The 23,892-nt window shown below is 46.3% G+C and overlaps 1 protein-coding gene across 4 annotated transcripts in view; it reads right to left on the bottom strand.

The window, feature by feature from the left end:
- The window catches only part of Kctd1 (potassium channel tetramerization domain containing 1), a 203,724-nt gene that overhangs the window by 74,987 nt on the left and 104,845 nt on the right, over positions 1 to 23,892 (bottom strand). The window lies entirely within an intron of this gene.

Here is a 23,892-nt window from a genome sequence, read left to right on the forward strand (position 1 = left end):
TGCATGCTAAGCACACACAGTACCACCTGACCACAGGGCGTGTGCATGCTAAGCACACACTGTACCCCCTGACCACAGGGCGTGTGCATGCTAAGCACACACTGTACCACCTGACCACAGGGCTTGTGCAGGCTAAGCACACACTGTACCACCTGACCACAGGGCTTGTGCAGGCTAAGCACACACAGTACCACCTGACCACAGGGTTTGTGCATGCTAAGCACACACAGTACCACCTGACTACAGGGCTTGTGCATGCTAAGCACACACAGTACCACCTGACCACAGGGTGTGTGCATGCTAAGCACACACAGTACCACCTGACTGCAGGGCTTGTGCATGCTAAGCACACACTGGACCACCTGACCACAGGGCTTGTGCATGCTAAGCACACACTGTACCACCTGACTGCAGGGCTTGTGCATGCTAAGCACACACAGTACCACCTGACTGCAGGGCTTGTGCATGCTAAGCACACACTGTACCCCCTGACCACAGGGCGTGTGCATGCTAAGCACACACAGTACCACCTGACCACAGGGCGTGTGCATGCTAAGCACACACTGTACCACCTGACCACACCCCATTACCAACAATCCAAAGAGGTGTCTCTGTTTTGTTGACTATTTCTTCGACTGTTTTGTTTGTTTGTTCCCAGACAGGGTCTCATGTGGTCCAGGCGAGCCTTGAACTCATTATACAACCTCAAACTCCTGGTCACCCTGCCCTCCCTAACAAGCTCTGGGACTACAAGTGTGCAATGTGAGGTGTACAGTGGATATTGGGTATCCAAGAGGACGGCACCATTCCCCAAACCTACCTGACCTTGAAATCCTGCTTAAATAATTCATACATATAGTAGAGGAAGTGTCTCCTCTAACCAAGGATGAACTATCACAATGAAACTGTCACAGGGCTTGACTATTTTGAGTCTCAATTTTCTTGCATCAATATAATGAAAATAATAGCACCTCTCCCCTGCTATCTTCCAGGGTTGGCATGTAAAGACATGAAAATCTGAAAAAGCTGTGTGCGGTACTGTGAGGGGGGAAAAAACCTCATCAGTTTGTGGGTAGCCTTCTATAACCTGTTCCTGTTTCCTCTCCTGTGAAGTAGGAAAATCCGCCAGCAGTGTCACACGGTACGTGGGACACCCTGAAGGCATAAGCCATCGGACTCCTGTGGGTACTGTTCCAACGGACCCCTGGGCTCTGGGGTCTGAGCATGCTCACTGTGGCCAACGTGGCTTTAACATGGAACAAACCAAACTAGAACCTACAGTTCTGTGGAACCCTTCCACCTGAGCAGCACGCTCAGGGACACTCACAGCAGGGAGGGGACACTTGGGCTGCTACTGGGTGACATCTAATGCAAACACCCCCAGTCACCCACTAGGGCATCCCATGGAGGGTTGAGGAGGGAGACACTGGAGCATCTCTGAAGTGTTCACCACAACAGCCAGGTCAGGGTCTAACCCAGAGGCCTCGCCTGCCTTCCTGGCACCGGGGGCAGCTCCTGCCTGGGCTTTTATTTCTCTGCTGGGTGTGTACATGCCCGAGTGAAGGCGCCCCCCACGAGGCAGTGTTTATAAGCCCTTCTCACTTTCCAGTCTTCATGAAAAGGAAGAAAGACTCCAAATGATTCCTCTCATGCATATAAGACAAGAAAACTCAAGGTCTCATTTTATTTTCAAACATTCTGTCTCTGCAGACAGAATTAGCTCGATTTCACAGTACATTTATTTCCATTTTATCCCATATCATGCTTTGTTTGTGGTTTTGGTTTACATGAACCTCCAAACTCACTGTACACACCATTCCAGCGTGTTATACAGCGCTCTGCTTGGTCTGAACCTGTAAGCAGGGGCCTCACACCCTAGCTTCTGATAAAATCTACCTTTCAGAGACCATGTGTGATGGGAATGATCTGTGAAGAGTCCATGGGAAACTAACCGTGCTTGTCTCTAGGGAAGAAAATGGGGGGGGGGGGGGCTGGCAGGCAGAGCCCAGAGGCAGGCTCGTTTGCCATGGTATACTTTGACATTTTAGCATGCATATGTGTTAAGCTCAAGGCTCTTTTCATTTTTGAACAATTCAAGACACAAACCACCGTCTAAGCTGTTAAGAGCTGCAAAGGTCATTTTTCTTCTGAAAACAAAAACAAAAACAAAACCCAACTTGTTCTTATTGTATCTACAGCCTGCCCAGGTGAGCTGCATTTAAAAGGGAGGGGGGTCCACAAAGAGGCTGAACACCAAAGTTCATTTCCCCCCAAAATAACAATAGGAACAGAACCCCCTGTCTTTTAGACACCAATCCCAGTGGCTAGCCTTCAAAGACCTCCTTTGACAGTGGCACTGAGTTGAATTACCCCAGCTTTGGAAACCTTTCTTCTCATGTGCCGCTTTTTCCTACCCTTCCCCGTCGTCAGGAAAGAGGGCTCAGGCTAGCCTCCACAAGCCGTTTCCACTGTCTGGCTGGACCATCCTCCAGACGCTACATCATTGTGGGACTCCTCACCTAACAGGCTCTCCACGGCCCTCTCCTCTGCCGGCCACCTGTCATGGTCCCTTTCTTCATTTTCTATAGAACACTTACTGCCTTGTCGTATTTCCTTATTGCTGCCTAGTTCTCCCTTGTTTCCATCTAATTCTTCGGAGTCTAAGCGCCAAGAGGGCAGGGATCCTGTCACGGGCTGCCAGCTATCATTTCCGGCCCCCACAGAGGGTGTTCAATAAGGAGCAGAGAGCAATGTGCCAATTATTGATCTGAGTTACCACAGCCTTGGGCTCTCGCTGCCCTGGAATACATATCCTATGCTGAGGCAGGAGGCCAGGTACAGACAGAAAAGACAATCTGCGTGAAATTGTGACAGTTACATGTGAGAAAAGGGACCAGCTAGAAACCAGCCCGGTCTTGACGAAACGCGCTGGTTATTCATTCCTGGGGACCCTGGAGCAACTTGAGGAGACCACATCACCCACACAAGGAGCTACCTGGGCTCCCAACAAATTCATGAAATTAAGCTCTTCCATGTCCTTTCCACCTGAGGTTGTGATGTAGGTGGGTGGCCCCAGGGAGCACTCACACCCAGTAACGCTTCAGGGAGGACAAGTGTGGACAGCTGTCCAATTGTTTCCAAATAGTTGTGCATGGTTTTCAGGGGCCCTGGAAAATCTAAACATCACACCAAACTGCTGATATTGCTTACCAGAAAGGAGATACTCCCTAGAAAGGCAAGTGGTAAAATGAGAAAAAGCAAAAGCCAGGCCGGAGGTGCTCCTGGGGTCCCAGTCCTGGTTTCCCCGTTCTCCATCTTCGCTTCAAGGTGTGGAGAAGGTAGCCTAGGAGAGGCTCCATTTCATAGCTTCATGGACGAAGCAGCTTAAGAGAGGGGACCTTTCCCTGACGAACTGGTATCTCAGTTCAGTTCTTGCACATTTTGAGTTTCCTCCCCCAAGGACTTCCCAAGTACCCAGTGACACGATGCCATTTCCCCTGGCTCTAAAGCAATGCCCCGGTGTGTGCACAGCGAGGAGCCAGCAAGCACAGTGAAGAACAGAGGCTTTCACGCCTCTGTCCCCACACACTGCCTTTCTGCTAACCCTTTAATGTTGCTGTCCCTGCCCCTGGGTCTAGTAGATATCTCAAAAAGCCGAAGGGCTCTTCCTAGACGGGGAGTTGGTGGGGGTGCGGGGTGGGTGAGAAGGGTGGGGTAGGTGGGGGGGGGGGGAGTGCCCAGCCTACAGCCATTAGGGAGGGGCAGGCCAAGGGCAGTTTTTTTTTCCTTCATGGCCAAAGAAGGAGAAAGAAGTTTCTGCTGAAATGTTAACTACAGAGAGCTTTGCAAAGGGAGTGGGAATAATGACAGAGAAGAGAACAAAGCTGGCATTAGATAAGGACAATTACACAAATTAAGGGACTTGCTGCTTTAAAGTCATTAATTCCAGGTCAGTGACTAAATTTTTCTTTTGTGTACTCAAACCAAAACAAACCTATTAATAAGGTTGCACCACAGGATCTTCCGGAACGGTGAGATGGGAAAACAAATTGTTATGTTTACATGGAAGAGGGCTACAGCAGATGATGAATGAATTAGTGAATGGGAGCGGGAGGGCTGCACAGGAGGAACTAGAGGGCTTTTGAAATAGAGCCGCTATGCAGTGTGACCCTATCGGTGGACACGTTCATCCAAACTTAAAGAACGCACAGGCGTGAGCGCTCATGGAAGCTGTGGACACTGTGATAGCTGTGCTGGTATCTCAGCTGAAGCCAGTGTACAGCTCCAGAAATGGAGATTGGTGGGTTCTCTTCTTGTTCTTTCTCTCTTCGTTTTCTATCTTATTTTTGGAGACAGGATGCTCTTATGTAGCCCAGGCTGGTCTGGAAACTCTGTATGCAGCCCAACCTAGCCTTGAATCCTCAAGCTTCATGCTTCTGCCTCTTAAATACTGGGACGTGGGCCCCCAAACCCAGCTTGAGGGGGGATCTTCTTGCATAGAGACAGGACATCCATGGAAGCTCTAATTCTCCATTGGTTTTCTGTGAACCCAAAACTGCTCTTAAAAGGGTTTATTAAGAAAACAAATAATCCGGGTAGTGGTGGTGCACACCTTTTACCCCAGCACTCATGAGGTCAAGGAAGGAGGATCTCTGAGGTTGAGGCCAGCCTGATCTATAGAGTGAGTTCTAGGGCAGCCAGAGCTACACAGAGACCCTGTCTCGAAAAGCCAATAAAATAAATAAATAAAACAAACAAATAAATAAAAAACTACAGTTGTTGCAAATCACAGTAATTTTTTCCCCAGAAAAAAAAGGTTGAGGAGTAACTAGAGGCTTGTCTTTTTCCCTTTATATGTCAAGTTTACACATGCCCAGCTCAGCCTGAAACATAAGACAGTTTTGCACATAGGCATCTTCCTTAAAATCAGTTAGTGTGACCAAAAGCCAATCTTAATTCTGAGAAAGCCCGCGCCCAGTGTGCTGCCCAGAATGCAGCTAATGGCTTTCTCTATTTCAGCAACATTTTCCAACAATTTATGTATTTATGTGTTTCTTTACATATTTGAGTCAGCAACAGGGTCCCACTGGGTAGCCCAGGCTGGCCTTGGACTCTCAGCTGTCTTTCTGCCTCAGCTTCTAGGTAGCAGGGTAACAGGCATCGAGCGCCCAGCTTCACTGTTCCCATTTCATTGAGCTTTGTTTTCAATGGAGAACTGGACCCTCAGCTTTGGCTCTGGTTCATTTCAAATTCCAGTTGAATTCACGCTGATGGGGAACTTTCTTAACAAATAGGGAGCCAGGATTCTTTACTGACAGAACTCCACTCTTCCCCTGCCTCCTCCACCAACCTCGAGAATACAAGTCCTGCTGGGCAGGGTCCCCTCTGGCCTAGTGGAGGGGCTGCATGCAGTACAGGCCTAGCCTGGGCTAATCTTTTCGGCCTGTCACTTTTGAAAAGTACATTAAAGAGTTAGTAGGACACTCCAAAGCCAGTCAATCTACCCACCCTCAGAATCCGGCTGGGTCCTGACTCCAGATTTCTCATTCAGTTTTTCAGTTCCTCTTCTTAAAGGTACAGAACCCGCCCAGATTGCTTCACCTCCCTGGACTACACTATGGCTCCCCCTGCAGCAGCCCCTATTTCACACACCTATCCCTCCTCAAAACTCCCTTGCAGATGGCTGACTACAGGCCTCCCGGAGAAAATCGCAGACACACTGTGTGCCTCACCCTCCCACATCGCTGGCTGCACTCAGCAACCCGCCCCTTGCTTCACTTCCAACACTGTCTTGTCGCAGCTCTGTGTCAAGTTCCTCCTTTCCGTCTGGCCCTGGCTCCTGAACGGCCAGTTGCTCTGCTCTCTCTTCCCCTCCTATCGGTAATCAAGCAGGACAATCCACGCTGACGGCTTCAGAACCATCCTGGGGGCCTCCAGATCCGGCCACCGAGCCCAGCCTCCCCAGACCTGATGCCACACACTTAGCGATGTGCCCACGTGGGTATCCCAGACACAGCTCAGTTCCTGGAAGTGACTCCTGTTCGGCCTGCCTCGTCCTGCCCGAGACCTGTGACTCTGCACCCTTCAACCCTCAATATCCGCCTAAGGTCTGCCGACTTCTCTCCTCCGTCTCTGCCAGCCTAACCCGGGCCCTTGACCTGACCCCTCTGCAACTCAGTGTATATGCCAGTGAGACGGAACTTGTAAAACACAAGCCGCCAGAAGAGGAGCAAGTTGCTCTCCTTGGCCTCTGCCTTCTGTGCCGCCTGAACGTCTTCATCATGACTTTGACATAGGATGGGACCCTTCTCCAACCCTCTCGGCTCTCTCTCTCACCACTTCCCCATCAGTCTCTGTGTTCCGAGATCAGAGCCCTCTGTTCTGGAGTATTCTGGAATGTTCATGCTCTTTCTTTTGTGACGCCCTTTGCTCTTGGTTCAAGATCCCTTTTCCTGCCTTTTCTCTCTCTGAGCATTCAGAAGTGAAAACAGAGTATGTCAAAAAGAAAAAGAAGTGTAATGTGTTGGCAATATAATAAATGGTAGATATATTTAAATGCCATTAAATATCATATTAATAGAAAGCATCATTTATTATACACGGAGGAGGGGAACTGTGATACACTTTCATGCATCCCAAGCTGGTCTCAAAGTCCCTATGTAGCTGAGGATGACTTTGAACTGATCCTCCTGCCTCCGCCTCCCTAGTGCTGAGATCACAAGCTTGTGCATCCGCATGGCTCAGATGTCATTCTTTACATGAAAAGGAAAGGTCAGGACTGGGGGATGGTTCGGTCCATAAAGCCTTACGAGTTTGGGGACCTGAATTTGATCCCCAGAATCCATATAAAAATTAAGAGTGGCTACATGGGAGTGGCTACACACACAGACTGGTAATACCAGCATTTGGGAGATGGCAACGGGGTATCCGGGGCTTGCTAGCCAGCCAGGCTAGCCTAATTAGTGAGCTCCCGGCCATTGAGAGACCCTGCCTCAAAAAGAGGTGTGTGGTGTTCAAGGATGACACTGATGTCCTCAGGCCTCCATAAACACACAATCACCTGTATACACACACACACACACACACACACACACACACACACACACACACACACGGTGGGGGAGGTGACTCCCCAAGGTTGTACCTACACTAGAACAAAGCACAAATTTCCAAATATTAAATCACCTTCAGAATACCGATTTAAATTTCTATAGTTATGAACAATAAAAAAATGGATTCATGGGGGATACTTATTCCCTTGGTATTCTAAAGCCATGTATAGAATTCTTACAGCTGTGTTTCCCACACCCGAATCATAACAGGGACCCACCTGAAGTTGTAGAGGCTCCCTAAAAATTTCCCAGTACCTCTGTGTGCCTATCCTTAGAGAAAATCCTACACATTGGATGATTGAGTGAGACAAAACGGTTACTTTTGTGAAAAAGTTCTTCTTGGGTGTATTGCTATGAGTTGGAGTTAAGCAAAGGATGGCGGAGAAATGGGGGCTATGGGAATAGAACAGGAAGGGGAAAGTGTGAGGTCTAGAGAGATGAAAAGACTCTACACAGAAAAAAACCACCGTGAGACTGGAAGTCCTGGTGACTCTGGGCAAATCCATCTCAGCTGGCTTTCATTTAGCCATAGATTCAACCTGCCGACCAGCCGCCCTCTAACCAGGAGAGCACTTACATGCGCTTTATCTGGGCTGTAGGTGATTTCTGTTATGCATTAAGAACTAAGAGGAGAACAAATGAAATCAGAACGTATGCAATATTGAGCGTGACAAATCTCAGGATCTGTCTTCACCCCTGGTCCATCAGAGGACAGCTGTGCCAGGCACCCTGGGAGTGTGCAACACGTGCTTAAGGAACAATATTATTTTTGTGCTGTTAGGAAAGCTTTTGATTTCTAAGCTTCACAATCAAGGAACTAGTTTTCATATTTTCATAGGACGTAACATTTAGGGGAGACCTTTTAGCTTTCAGCTGGGGGATGGGCAGAGATAACGAATTCGTGTTAAATGATACTTAAAACTATTCAACCTTTTCGTGGTACGTGGGGCTGAACCCAGAGCCTCGGGCATGCTAGGCAAGCACTTCACCACTAATTATACCCCCGGCCCTCATTTTACTTTTTCTTTTGAGATGGGGTTTCACTAAATTGCCCAGGTGGTCTGGAGCTGAATCTGTAGCCCATGTGGACTTTAAAGTTATGATCCTCCTGTCTCAGCCACCTAAGTAGCTGGGATGACAGGCCTATACCACCAGACCAGCTCACTGACCACTTTTCTTAGAAGAATTATTCTGCATACATCAAATTAAAAATAATTAGAAAATTTCAACCATTGGTTCAAATATGTTAAGTTCAATGCATATAAAGTATATTATAAAAAAGACCTCTTCTCGCTGGGTGGTGGTAGCGCACGCCTTTAATCTCAGCACTCTGGAGGCAGAGCTAGGTGGATTTCTGTGAGTTTGAGGCCAGCCTGGTCTACAGAGCGAGATCCAGGACAGGCACCAAAACTACACAGAGAAACCCAGTCTAGAAAAACCTTAAAAAAACAAAACAAAACAAAACAAAAAAAAAACCCTTTTCTCAACATACAAATGGCAACTAGTAATAGCAATAGATATCATGTCATAGAGTACACACAAATACATTTGGTATTAAAGAGCTAATATTGAAATTCATACCAGGGACAGACAAATCGGAGCTTTTGTATATGAGCTGCCAAAGTGAGCACCAAATCGGAGCTTTAAAAAAAATAATTTCCTTCCATGTATTTGTTTTGACCTAATCTGCAAACATTTTATTTGCAGATATTTTGCCAAGACAGAATCATAGGTTCTCAGGGAAGGGAGAGATTCTATGTGTATCACCTGGCCAGATACCATTTCTTGATCCTATGGGCCTGGTCAGTGCTTCCTACCTGGTTGGTGGTCATCTGACGGCCTGGCAGGGCATGATGGAATTTAGCATCCATCCTGGCTAATCTCTCCTTCTCAGAATCTAACCCCATGACTCCGCTATGAGTCAGCATTTAGTAGGAACGTAGCCCTATGCTGCCGGCTGCTGATCCCACAGGTACACCTCAGATGCTCTCCTTCACGGGAGTCTGAGAGAGAGAAGCAGCATTTGAGGAAGAAGCACCTAGAGAGAAAGATGTCCCCCACCCCCAACTCCCAAGTGACTCATTTAGTTTTTTGAGTGGCATGATAGGCCTTTCTAGGATGAGAGAGGCCTGGATGAGGCACGATGGTGTTCTCAAGGTCATGCCGAACTTTGCACACAAGGAGAAGACTGACTCCACGGGCTAGTCTCAAACAGCCTGATGGGAAAATGATGGTTAGAAACCCTTTGCTAATAACTAGGAAAAAAACCCCAGGGTTTCTCTTTTCTTTAGCAAGATGGGTCACCAACCTGGCCTTTATTCCGTGTGTATAGTCATCACAACGGAAAGGTCTACATGTCTGTGGTTGTCACTTCCCAGAGATGTTCTTGCAGCAGAACGAGTCAGGTGACTCCAAGAGGGCTGAATCTCTTCACCAGCCTGTTCCTGCAGGGCGAGTACTGCCTGCCAAGAGCCCGCAAGAGGAAGGCCTTGGTGGGGAGGGCCTGTCATCCCATGCCAGGAGGCGAATTCTTGCCCATAAAGCGCTGTGGTATTATTAAACATTTTCTATTTGTCAGGCACTTTATGGTCATTTTTATTGGTGCTTTTACTAGTTACAACTCTGCATCAGAACTGTGTGGTTTTTTGTGTTTTTTTTTTTCTTTCTTTTAATTAAATGCTCTGAGTTAGGTGGAAAAGATGGAAGGATTTGGGGAGTGAGTCCTCAGCTGCCCAACAGAGAACTGGCCTGGTCACCAGGAGTGTCTGACTCCCAGTGAATATCCAGTGAGCACCCCACCACTGCTGAAAAGGTGGGGTTTGGGGTGTGTGTGCTCATCTTTGTATAAAAACAAAAATCCCTCAATCAACCTAGGATGGTAGTTTCTGGTCACTGACAGCTGAAGTGTGACCAGGCCATTCCATCCTAATCCATAATGTTTATTTTCTATAATCTCCAAAATCCAATTGCTTTCCAAAGACATGTCCAGAGTGTCCTGAGGTCCATCCTTTTCCCCGCCCCTTTCTTCTTTCCCCTCCCCACTTCTGCCATTTATTTTTGGTACTAGAGAATGAAACCATTTCTCAAACATGCTTGGCAAGCACTCTACCTCTGAGCTATAGACAGCCTTTACTTTCCCTTTTCAACTTTTAATTTTGAGACAGGGGCTAACTAATTTGCCCAGGCTAGCCTTGAGCTTTGTGACCCTCCTGCCTCAGCCTCTAGAGGAGCTGGGATCACAGGCCTGCACTACCAGGCCTAGCTCCCTCCACCTTCATGTCTACTTGTACCATGTTTAGAATGTTAGTTATCATGCTTTTAAAAAAGTGCCACTATTGCTGGGCAGTGTGGTGCACATCTTTAATCCCAGCACTCAGGAGGCAGAGCCAGAGGATCTCTATGAGTTTGAGGCCAGCCTGGTCTACGAAGTGAGATCCAGGACAGGCACTAAAACTACACGGAGAAACCCTGTCTTGGAAAAACAAAAACAAAAACAAAAAAAGTGCCAATGTATAAGAGGCCTAGACCTCAACCAGGAACTAGAACTTTCCCCTTGCTTTTTGCAGGTTGGGGAAGCTGAGAAGTTGAACTCTTCAAAGTCAGATCTTTCCACCTGCTGAATGGGTCTGATCATGATGTCTACCCTCTCCCTCAGTGTGTTTCTCCCCTCTCACAAAATACCACAGGTTTATCACACTGTCAGGACTTACCACTCTGGTTATGTTTCTACTCCCCAGGATATACATGACTAAGTCCTCCAAAGAGGATTTCATTTTTCTTCCAACCATACAACATACAGATTGACAACATGGTGAACACGTAGAGTGACTGGTATACTGTGAAAGGTGGCAGTTTACTCTGAGTCGGAGCATTTCAATTCTAGTGCACATATTGGTTGAATATCCTTTATCTGAATATCCAAATTGTTCTGAGTGCCACCTTCCACGGAAGTGGAAAATTCCACACCTTACCTCATGTGCTAGATCGCAGTCTGAAGACTGGCGTGAAACAGTACTACAGAATCAGCTCTAGGCTGTACGTATAAGGAACATAGGGGACATAAGGGAATTTCACGTATATATTTGAGTCCTATGCCCCCAAGAGATCCTATTATGTATATGAAAATACTCTAAAAATGCCAAAATGAAAATCTGAAACTGGAAATATTTCTCATCCTAAACTTCCTGGATAAAGGACACCCAGGCTGTACTAAGCTGAAGTGTTATCGCAAAGAAAAGGCTTGATGTTGCAAACATTTTATTTTTTTTCCTGAGTTTCCACATACTATACAAACTAACGGCGAAATCTTTCAGCTCTGTCAGGCGTCTTCAGTCGAGTTTCTTGGAGACTAGCACAAACCAACCATTTGCTCTCTACTCTAGGGCTTGTGATCAGTCATGAAACAAGAGGGGTGGCCTTCCTCCCCACCAGCCTCCTGGGCTCATCCAAGTGCACACTGTGGCTCCAGTGCCTTCTCGTAAGCACGTCTAAATTCTTCTCCTCCAAGCTCCTCCAACCCTTGCACAAAGTACGTGTGCTGCCTGGTCTTACGTCAACTGATCTTAGGACATACAGGCTGGAGTTATCTGAAAGGAGAGAGCCTAGTTGAGAAAATATCTCCGTAAGATCCTGCTGTGAGGCATTTTCTTAATTAGTGACTGATGGGGGAGTCCACTGTGGTGAGACCATCCCTGGGTTGGTCGTCCTGGGTTCTATAAGGTAGCAGGCTAAACAGTAAAAAGCTCCCTTCCATGGCCTCTCCATTAGCTCCTGCCTCTGGGTTCCTGTCCTGACTTCCTTTGATGATGAGCAGCGATAGAGAGTGTAAGCCTAGTAAACCCTCTCCTCCCCAGGCTGCTTTTTGGTCACGGTGCTTTGTCACAGCAGTGGAAACCCTGACCAAATTGGTAAATGTTCAACAAACACATTTGTAAACTAATCCAGGTGTTGCAGGTGTAGTTTAGCTGGAAGGGCGCCTGTCTGGCGAGCATGAAGTCCTCAGTTCCATCTCTAACACTAAATAAAACTGGGTGTTGCTCTTGCCTGCAATCCCAGCGGTTAGGAGGTGGAGCCACGAGGATTGGAAGTTCAGGGCTATCCTTTGCTACATAGGAAACTCCAGGCTAGCTTGGACTACTTGGGACCCTATGTTAAAATAATAAATCAACTTTTCAGAACTTTCCTGAGTAAAAGTCTCCATCACTTACTTCTCTACTCTGCAATAATAGCTCTCATTTCAAAAAAAAAATGTCAGCAGAAACAGTCGGTGAGGCCAGCATGGGATTCACGATTCCACTCTTTGAAAAAGGCCAGTGAGGTAGCTCAGTGGCAAAGGCACTCGCTGCCAGACCTGAGGACCTGAGTTCAGTCACCAGAGCCCACACGGTAGGAGGAGCGGACTGATTCCCACAGGCTGTCCTTTGACCTCTGCATGTGTGTTATAACATGCACACTGGCTGGCACATGTGCATGTACACACACATACACACACACACACACACACACACACACACACACACACACACACACACACACACACGTACGTGTCAAAAACATTAAAACAACAGAGACCTAAGGAAAATTCCTGAAACTTTGTCATCCCCAGTCTGAAAAAGTCTCTGAGAGAGAAATCAACACTTCTATAGATGGCCTGCCATTAATTTTCAACATGTGAACAGACACCAGGAGTGGGAAGAGAAAATGATATGATCATAATCAGTTTTCTAAAGTTCCTGCGAGGCTTTTATTTTGGTCTGTTTCCACAGCAACATGTTTTTGAATTGCTATCTCACTCCACTGAAAAAAATAAATGTTCTGCCCCCCTTTCTCTCTCCATTTCTCTTATCTCTCTCTCTCTCCTTCCTTCTATCCCTCCATCCCTCCCTCTCTCCTAGAGGAAGAAAAAAACCCACAATAAGATCTTTGTTCAAGATGGAAGAAAATGCCTAAAATATCTAAAACCTATTAAGATAAGTTTTATCAGAAAGGATGGCAAAAACTAGACGCTAACATTCTAGCTGAGCTATCTTCCTAAGAAAACTTAGTACCTGAAAGCCCACAAACGCATCCAACAAGGACTGCACTGGCTGAGTTTCACGGACTTTTGAAGGGCAAACTGAAGGCCATAAATCCCTGCATTCTCACATCAATCAGTTCTATTTTATAAGCACACTTGGTCACACTAAACATAAGTCACAAGAGGTCACGAATTGGTTGGCAGTGTTCCATTAAAACCCCATCACCCTGATCCTGAAGTCTATTCAGGACACTCCTGGGGCACCGCAAACACCAACTGCAACTTCCTCGTTTACATTGCATCCAGGCGGAATGTGGTTTCAGTTCTAATTTTCAATTAGAAAACTGTAGTCCATTTATGCATTTGAGAAAGGCAAGCAGTAGAACATGAGATCTAGACCAACAGGAACCCCACTTCTGGAGTACTGAAAGTAGAAGATTCAGGGAAGTGATTGCTCTAACAATTTTCATGTTTGAAGAACACCCGTGTGAGACTGCTCAGTGGGGAAAGGCACTTGTTGCCAAGCTGAGCAACTAGAGTTCAGGCCTCAGAATCCACAAGGCAGAGGGAAAGAACAGATTCCTGCAAGTTATCTTCTGAACTGCACACACATACACACACACACACACACACACACACACACACACACACACACACACACACACACAGAGAGAGGCACACTCACACACAAATAAATGTAAAAAAAAAGTATTAAAGACTCCCAGTGTGATGAACCTCTAAGCCCCAAGCCATTCCAGATAAAATGTTCTCTCTTATGAAAAGCCTTTGTCTAAGCCAATATTGCTGAATCATTGGAGTTTGGGCAGCGGTTATATCCATCCGTGGTTCCCTAACCCCCTTCAGCCTTAAAAACCCCCACAATCCTATAAAGAGAAACAGGAAAGGCTTCAGAGCAAGCCCTGAAGGTGCAGAGTGAATCTCCACTTAGGCCGCCCAGGCAAATCTTAGAGAGAACGACAACATGGAGTTTGGGAATCAAGCTGGCTAAAAAGATGGGTGGGCTCTGTGAGGTAACAGAGCAGAGGTCGGAGAGGACCAGAGAGTCACAGGCTACAACAAAACGTCACCATCTATCAGGAGGCCCATGGTCTCCAGTGATCCCTGTCCAGTCCATAGAGAGGAAACCATCCCAGCCCCTACCCAGCCCCTGGAAGAGCCAGGCTCACTCAACAGCTGCATTTCCCCGCCACATGTAGTACTTTGGGCTTACAAAATGACAGTAACTCTTTCTAGAACAGTTGTCTTGAGATCAATCTTCAATCTTTTCTCCTTTCTTTCCTTTTTTTCCTTTTTTCTTTCTTTTGGTGTTTTGTTTTGTTTTTGGGAAAGGACCAAGCCCAGACTGGCCTTGAACTCACTACATGGCTGAGGGTGACTTTGAACCCCTGATCTTCTTGCCTCCATCTCTCAAGTACTGGGTTTATAAAACATGTGCCATCGCACTTAATTGCTAGGAATTGAACCCAGGGCTTCACACATGCTAAGCAAGCATCCTACCAACGAAGCCACATCCCTAACCTAATAGAGAACTTTTCAGACAGTAACTAATTTAATACTGATGGGCATCCCATTTGCTTAATGAGGGAGATGATCCCCAGGGAGTGGGAGGCAGAGCTGAGGGCTGGTCAGGGTCTAACTGTGGGGACTGTTCCTAACTACTCTGTGATTTGGTCTCTCAAGGGTTTGTTCCAGTCCCCAAATGCAGCAAAGGCTGAGGTCCCACAGGGCTACGTGAGCATGCCGACCATAGGAAACAATATTCGTATTCTCTATATTTGTACGTAGTTATTTCTTTAGTGCTATATAAAATCAAGCTGTCAAGGGAAACCCCCTAAGCCTGAGATGGGATTTGATGTGCCGTTGTCTTTTCTTTCAGATTATTTTATTTGAATAGTTGATAAGAAATTTGGTACCAATAGACCATATATTCAAATCTATGAGTCCAAATCCCAGCTTAGTTACCTGAAAGTCATCAAGTAAATCAGCATCTATTAGCCTTGTCCCCACAGTAAACTGTGAAGCAGGGCCATGACTCAGGGCCGTGAGCTTCAGATGAGAGACCAGCTCAGTACTCAGCAAAACCCCGAGTGATCGTAAACCAGTTAGGGCTCCTGTCAAATTGAAGACGCTGACCAGGCCGGCATGGTGACAATCCACACTGTATGGTCTGGATATGAAATGCCTGCCTCCCTCCCAACTCCACCAGCTGAAGGCTTTATCTTCAGATGCTTAGCCTGGTTTTCAGAGGTGCTGGGATTTCAGGAGGTAGGGCTGCATGTAAGTCACTGGGAAAATGGCCTTGGGGCTACCTCTTACCCCGCCCCTTCCTGTCTGTTTTCTCTGCTTCCCAGCAGCCATGAGGTGGGCAACTGCATGCTAGGGCATGCTCCTCACCAGGATGCTTTGCACACCATGGAGACCAGGGCTTGAAACCACGGGCCGAGGAAGTCCTTCTCCCCTTATTTTCTCAGGTATTCTGTCACTCCCCCCAAAGCCTGACCAATACACCGCACTTCCAACAAGCTCCTGAACGGTGTCTCCGTGCTGCCTGATGGAGCCCTGGTCACTGCTGACTGAGAGGTCACTGCTGACTGAGTGCTCAGTGAGAGGCTGTGAACACTTACACCAGGACACGGCAGTGTGGAGCTCCGTTCATCTCTGCAGCCTACAGCCCGATGAAACAAGAACCCATTTTCCCTCCTGCCGAGATCTGGTCGGCTAGTCCACTCTGTGACCCATGACAGCTGCGAACGTGGAAACAGTTCACATGCCTACATGACAGCCCTTAAAACTACATGTTGGAAACGGGAGCAAGCAAGGGTATCGGAATTAATCACGTTCAGGAAGCTTGCCCTAAGTAATTACTTCCCAGACTATAGCACAGTGAAGGATTGTTCTTTTAAAGTATCAAACGCAAGCTGGGTGTGGTGATGCACACCCGTAACCAGCACTCAGGAAGCTGAGGTAGGAATAGCCACAAGTTTGAGGCTACTCTAAGCTACATAGAAGGGAGTTCCAGGCCAGCTTGGGAATATACATCATGAAACCCTGTCACAAACACACACACAACCAAATTTATTTGTGTGCAAGTGTGTAAAGATGATGATCATTTTTATAAAAGAATAAGGTAGACAAATATATAGATAATACAAGAGTTTAAATGTTTATTATATTTAATGTGCTAAATAGATAAATATACACATTTTAATGTAGCCTCCTAGCTTGGTACAGAGCGGAAAGGCTCCAAATGGGAACTGTGCTATCAATAGTGACTCCCTTTCCGTGTGTCCAGAAAGAACCAAATGGGAGACACCGAACTAGCTACATTAACTTCGACTACTGGCATGAAGTAAAACTAAAAATTGACAATTACAAGCTTCCCAAACTGTCCTGACATCTTAATTTGGTAACTGAACACCTCATAAAGGAAGTGACATCCTGGGTCAGGCTGCTGCGTATTTTTCTCAGTCCCATATGCCATCTTAAATCTGTCAGCCCCTTCCTGTGGCACATTCTTGCGCCCCTCCTCTCAGACCCAATCACAACAAGTCTGCCAGAGGTCACTGCCAGCCAGCAGAAGGCAGCAGTTCCTGGTGTGAGTGAGGCTCCCAGACAAGGTTTGCCCCGCAAAGGGGGTTTCTAAGAGCACCAGCCCTGCTCAGTATCCCAGGGGGATGGGCTGGGAGCCGGAGGTGGAGCTGAAAGGCCTTGGGGAGCAGGCATGAGACAGCTCTTCCAGCCTGCCCTCCTTTTCCCCTTTCAAGGTCACTCAAGTTCTCTCAGTTCTTGGGGTGTCTCTAAAGGGTTCACCAGGAGAGACTGTCACCATCCTCACTGTCCTGTGCCTCAGAGGATTAAAAACAACCAAAGTCTCACTGCCCAGCAGAGAGTAGGAGCTCAAATTACACACCTCAGAACGTAGAGGGTCTCCAGAAAAAGAATTGTCCCCTGGGACTAACCACGTGGACAGCCCCGTGCAAACACAGACACGCGCCTACAAGCAGTTCATGGGTTAATCAAGGTTAATCAACACTGCCGCCCTCCAGTCCTACTTTTACAATTACAACAACAACAAAAGCCATTACCTAGGACTTGAGCAACATTTAAGCTATGACAGAAGAAAAAAAAAAGGCACTAAGTTAACTGTTAAATACAGAGAGATCCCTCTCAGGTTGGAAAGGTATGGAAAGGTAGCCTGACAAGAAAGTGTGGGTCGGAGGGACTGGGAGAATTACTGGAAACCTTCAGAGTCCCTCATGGGGTCTGGCCTTCTGTAGCTCACTGCAGCAAGCTTTCCTACCCAGTGACAGACACGGGCATGAGCAGATCCCACCACGGATCCGTGTTGAGTCCGTGATGGACTTTGCTGTCATGAGGCATCTCACAGGGCGTCACTGCTCATGTCCTTACAGACCACACAGAATCCACTTCACACCGCTCAGTCTGACCTCTCTCTGGAAGGTGGGAAAGAGCAGGCCGAGAGAAAGCTACCTAAGCATGAAAGTCCAAAAGAAGTTTCTAGAGGCCAGGCTTGAAGAGTCTACCCATTTCTACTGTGTTTGCAACCAGACAGAGAACTGCCTCGGCACACAGCAAGACGCTCAATTAACAACGACCAAAGTGAATTCAGCACCATAGAACATAAAAGTGTTACATAAAACTGGGGCACTTCAACTGTAGGGATGGCTTGGAGAAGTGTTTGCCATGAGCATGAGGATCAAAGCCCCCAGAAAAGCCAGGCCCAGGACAGGTGTGTCTACATCAGCACTGGAGGGGAGGAGGGAGTCGCAAGAGGACCCCTAGATGTCACTGGAGGGCCAGCTAGCCAAATCAATGAACTCCAGGTTCATTGAGAGACCTGATTTCAAAAATTAAGATGGAGAGCAAGCAAGGAAGACAAAGTCAACCTCTGGCCTAACACACACACACACACACACACACACACACACACACACACACACCATGCACAAATACATACACACACACACACACACCATACACAAATACATACACACACACACACACACCATACACAAATACATACACACACACAAACACACCCATGGTGGGCCACTTCAAAGACCTAAAACTGTATTTTGTTTTGTTGTGTTATACACTTTAGTTTATTAATATCAATCAATATTCTGTCTGGAAGAATGAATTTAATTGCACCATCCCTTACGTATATTCTCCAAAGAAGTCTTCAAACCACTACTTCACCAATCAGCACAATGCAGTGGACTATAGCTGGAGGGAGAGCTCGCACAACGGACTGGAACAAGAAGCCTGGCTCGGACCCGGAGTGCTGGCTTACACAGCTGCTCTAAGTGTAGTGTAGACCCAGGAACTCGAACATCAGTCACCTTCTGAAATGGCAGTACCACACCAAAGATAACCTGAAACCAAGAACTTCAGAGCTCAAGTGGCCTTCTGACTGGCCTATGCTGCCTCCAGAACCCCAACTGACCTCCAGTCCAACTAGCAGTTCTGAAAAGAGTTTCTCAGGCTAGAGATGTAGCTCCGTTGGTAGAGCGCTTGCCTCGAACGCATCAAGCTGTAGGTTCAATCCCCAGTGTCACATAAACTGGGTGGAGCAGTGTATCCTTGTAATCCCAACTCAGGAGCCTCAAGTTTACTCTTGGCTTCAGAATGAACTCAAGGCCAGCTTGGGCTACATGAGCTCTGTCTTAGAAAATCAAAAGGGATATGGAGCTTCTCTCTGTCCAAAATCTACTTTGATCATAACAAGTGGGTGTCTAGGGGTCCCTGATTTCAAATCAGTGATAAAAATATTTCAATTTTACATCAGGAGTATCCAGCCTATGGCCCAGGATACCTGTGAATGTAGTCCAGCATAAACTTACTTAAGGTATTATGAGATTTAGAGGTTGGGAGGGATAACCATGAACTTGGTGGATGACCACGAGGCTGGAGAAGCCCCAAAGGTTGGACATTCCAATTTTACATAGATGACACCCAAGCCTTTGTTTCTCAGCAGGTACTTTTTTTCCTATTCCATATATCTGCTTCAATGCACAGCAAACTGGCCCCTGGTGTTGATTTATATACGTTTGAAATAATAAACTTCTGGGTGTGGTGATGTGCCCCTATAATTCTAGCTGCTCAAATGACTGAGACAGGAAAATTGAGACCAGCCTGTGTAACACAGTGAGATGCTATTTTACCAGTAGTAATGAAAACAAAATAATAATATCCCCCCATACTGATAGTAATATTAATATGTAAGAGTACATAAGGAGGATATAAAACTAGATTACTTTCTTCCAGCAACAGCTGCAAAACATTGAGTTTATCAGCCAGGCAGCTGACACCTGTAACTTAGAGTTTAGGAAATAACAGAAGGATTAGGAGTTGAAGGCTAGCCTGGGCTATGTGAGGCCTTACAGCCCATCCCGGACAATTCCTTTTAACTTTTTTAAATTTTAATCTGGTTTTAATACGAAATGAGGCTGAAATCTTGCCAACAAGACTTGCCAAGTAGAAAATTGATCAATTTATAAATTCCTGGCACAAAGCTAAAACAGTCAACACTCAGTAACTACTCCCTGAACGGAAAAACAACAACTACCAGTTACATACTTATGCACCAGACATGTAGTTCCTCTGCCAGTTTGAAGTTTCCCTAAAAGAGCAAACCTCTTACTGTAGAAAAGGAGTGTAGCCACAAACCAACACTAAAACACGGGAAAACACCCATCGTGAGCGAGGCAAGGAAGCCTAGTACTGCCAAGTAGTCAGCGCCTGCTTCACTGACCTTCCCGCCTGCACGAACGCTCACCTTTAGAACATGGCATTTCTCCTGCCTCGTCTTCCAACCCATCATACAGCCTTGGAGTCTGTTCCAGTATGGCAAATGCACACTCCTTTCCATCAAATACATACGCAGCACACTGCAGCTCCTCCAGCAATACAGCACCTGAGTGAGAGAACGGCCCCTGGAGCCGCCTGTAATCCCGCACTTAGGAGGCAAAGCTGGACGACTAGCAATTCTAGGCCAGCTTGGTCTACACGGCACAACCTTCTCTCCACACCACTGCACCCCCAAAAAAGCAACAGTGATGTTAGCCTCTGACTCCTTCTTGAAGGTGAATGTGTGTGTGTGTGTGTGTGTGTGTGTGAGAGAGAGAGAGAGAGAGAGAGAGAGAGAGAGACAGAGACAGAGACAGAGACAGAGACAGAGAGCTAGGTGGCTGCTCCTGTGTCTAGCTTGTATATTGTAAGGGCCAACTCAAGAACACTGTAAGACGGGTCACACAGAACCCCACCTGAACCTCTATGCTACTCAACTTCTACTTACGGAATTCCTTGAAAGTATTTCCAGAATGAATCTGGGCTAGGGTCAAGCAAGCGTAACCAGACACCTTGGTCACAAGTTGCAAGTACTCCGGATGTTTGGGGGAGGGACACATACACACTTGAGAGAGAGAGAGAGAGAGAGAGAGAGAGAGAGAGAGAGAGAGAGAGAGAGAGAGGTGTTGCCTGGGGCTCTGTGCATGCAAACTATAAGCTCTAACACTGAGCTACATCTCCAGCCCCAAGCATGTTTTACAGTGCACTAACTTGCCCATTTTTATTTCGCATTAGAGGCGCAAGTCATCTACAAACACATCAACAAAAAACTACGGCAAGTAGAACGTAAAATTATTAATACTTCTTCCTTTGGGTTATGAAGAATAAAATTCCAGGTACAGCTCAGTGTTAGGGCCTACTGAACATACTGAAGACTTGTGGTTCAATCACAGCACAACAAATGAATTACAAATTTCTACCATCTCCTGAAATAGGTAAAATGCTGTATTTTCATGCAAAGAGAATAGCTATAAAGATGTAGGATATAGTATTAAACCTATTTTTCCAATTTAATATTTTTTAAAATTTATTTTTGAGGTAGGGTTGCACTATAGAGCGCACGCTAGCCTCAACCTACCCAGTGATGGGATTACAGTGTGTACCACCATGCTTGATGGTGTTAACATTTTTTAAATGGAGCACAGCAAGTATGTCTTCAACATAGGCAAAACCCTGGGTTCAGTTCCCAGACACTGAAATAAATAACCAAGTAAAATGGAAAGAGTGATTACTACCAAAACCTGGTCATCATGACACTGGTGGGGGAGGGACATAAAGCACTTCTGACTGCTAACACCACTGATGAGAATCAGAGTTACCAGTTAGAACTACCATCACCCTCCCAAAGCAGACAGACACTCTACACCGAAACTCACGGACTCCGTACTCCTATTCATTTTCCTACCTTCCCCATAGATGAAGACACTAGTTAACATCCTCAGAAAGAGATTATTCATCCTTTACCCAAAGTTCTCCTTTCCAGGGTCAACTACGGTCTAAAAATATTAAATGGAAAATTCCAGAAATAAATAAGTCATAAGCATTAGGTAAGGTGTCTTGTAGGATATTGTACTTGTTCCATTTTTATCAGAAGATACTATTGTCCACCTCTTATTGTGCCTGCTATTTAAATCAAGCTTTATGACAGGTGTGTATGTCTAGGGAAAACATCAGGGCATACCCCTGGTTCAGTGCTATGTGGGAGGGTGACATTAAGAAAATCACAGCTGGAGTTCCAGTCTCCAGGCATCTCCAGGGGGTTGAGTCGATGGGAAGAATGGATGCCTCCCATGTTGCCACTGACCACTAACCTCGACCGTGATTAATCTGCAAAGACAGGGATTTTAATATATGCCAAAGGTAAACGTTTAGTGGATCTTTTTACTTAAAGCAAACGTGTTTTAAACTGTTAAAACCACTGGCTTCTTAAGAAAGAAATGTTTTCTACTGTATTCTAACTGACAAGTTGACTATTAAATACATGCAAACGGCTGGGGGTGGAGTTCAATGAACAGTACAGCACCTGCCCATCATGCACAGGGCTTGATCTTTAGACCCCCTCCCCACAAAGAAGCGCAAATAGAATGCCTTTTCTGTAGTTGTAACTAAAAGAGTGGAACAGCTAAAATGTTATTGGACAGCCACAGTTAGTAATCACATAAGCAAAATATACCCAGATCTACATTTAACTTGGGAGTTGCCTGACAATGATTTGAGAATAATAAAAGTGTCAGTATAAAGTTTTATAGGCTGATTTAGCTCACTAGGGTAAATGAAACACCGTGATGGGGTGGGGGAGTGCAATCAGAAAACAAAAGTCCGGAAAGAAGGAGAAAAACAACAACAAACAACTGTTATGGACTCTTCAGTCGCACGTCTATACAACACCGATATCCAGAACTGACGTTTCATTATTCTCCAGCGGACATACATATTTAATATACATTCTTAGGTGCTAAAGCTCTTAATCGGATGCGCCTCTAACCCAGGGTATTTTAAGGGTATTTATTAGAAGACTGTGAACATTTTTGCTTTGCTTTCAAAGAAAGCAAACCCGACTCTCCACCCTTAAAATTCTTTTAAACAACCCCTGACAGAAGGAACCACATACAGAGAGCAGCACAGGACACAGCCTGCAGGCTCTGTGGGTTTAGAAGCCAGTGGTGTTTATACTGCCATTCACAGCCCTTCCTGGCAGCCTTGAGGCATGCCCATTAGCTAGTAAGCCTCTGAAAGGGTCAGCTTGTCCCAAACTGGAATTTCCACTTTGGAGAAGGAGCACAGAGGTAATGACGGGCCTTCACTATTTCTCCAGACTTGGGGCAGAATTCCTATTTCTGCTGATGGGGGGGAGTGGGGGTGGGGAGGGGTCAAGATGGTAAAAACTTCCTGTGGCTCCTGCCAGCAAAACGGGGCCATAAGAGGCCTCCTAGGTCTGCCTTCTGGAGAAGCATCCAGGACAGGAACATAACCTCAACAGTGCTGGTGAACAGGTTCCTCCAGGCAACGCAGCAGGGAAAAGAGCCTCCAACACTTCAGGCCCTAGTCTCTGCGTGGTCACTACGGTCACTGATAATTTCGTTGGGTTTCTTTCAGATTTAACGACGATACCTAAAGTCCAGACAGGTGAACTGATTTGCCCAAGTTCGATCCTGGTGTGGCTGTTCACTTACTCTGGAGTGATGCCTCCCCCCCACTTTCTTTCTCTTCCTTGTTTGGGCCCCAGATAGTGAGCCTCAACTGGGCTAGGGATGAATAAATCTGTTTCAGTGCCCACAGCCAGCTTGGCACGTCACAGCTGCACATCATCTGTGTATCACGTCCGTAGCTCAGACATCACTTTCTCATCTGAGTAATGTTAACAAACACTAATGGGAATGACACCCCAAAGGTCACGTTACACGCCACTGCATGATAAAAGAATAAACTGGCACTCCATTGCCTGCCGCGGCAGTCTCCGCCCCTTTTCTTTAACAACAAAAAAAGCAATCTACAGGAAGTGGAATTGGCATGTTTTCTTTTTAATAATTTAGAAGCGCATTTTTTCTACCTTCAGAAGTTGTGGCGAGTATGTAATGAAGCATTTTAAAAGTAACTTCATTCTAATTTCTTTAAGATCTATTAAGCGCCCTGGCAATCCTTGCCTTATAAAACTCAGGCATCATGGAGAGGCACTTCAAGAGCGAGCTTAAACCTTCTGTTCTGACAACCTCGAGGTTTCTAGCGTTACTTCGCTGCAAAGACTTGGAAGCTAAGGATCCCTGGCATCTTTTAAGTTGGGGTAGAGTTTCCGCCAAAGCACGAAGAGTTACATTTCTAGGAACTGTATCAAATCCGGTGCGGTATAACGACTACTTGTTTAAAAAACAAAAA

This window comes from Peromyscus californicus, unplaced genomic scaffold (genome assembly GCF_007827085.1).
Source record: "Peromyscus californicus insignis strain IS unplaced genomic scaffold, ASM782708v3 Scaffold_17__1_contigs__length_78620276, whole genome shotgun sequence".
Taxonomy (NCBI): Eukaryota; Metazoa; Chordata; class Mammalia; order Rodentia; family Cricetidae; genus Peromyscus; species Peromyscus californicus.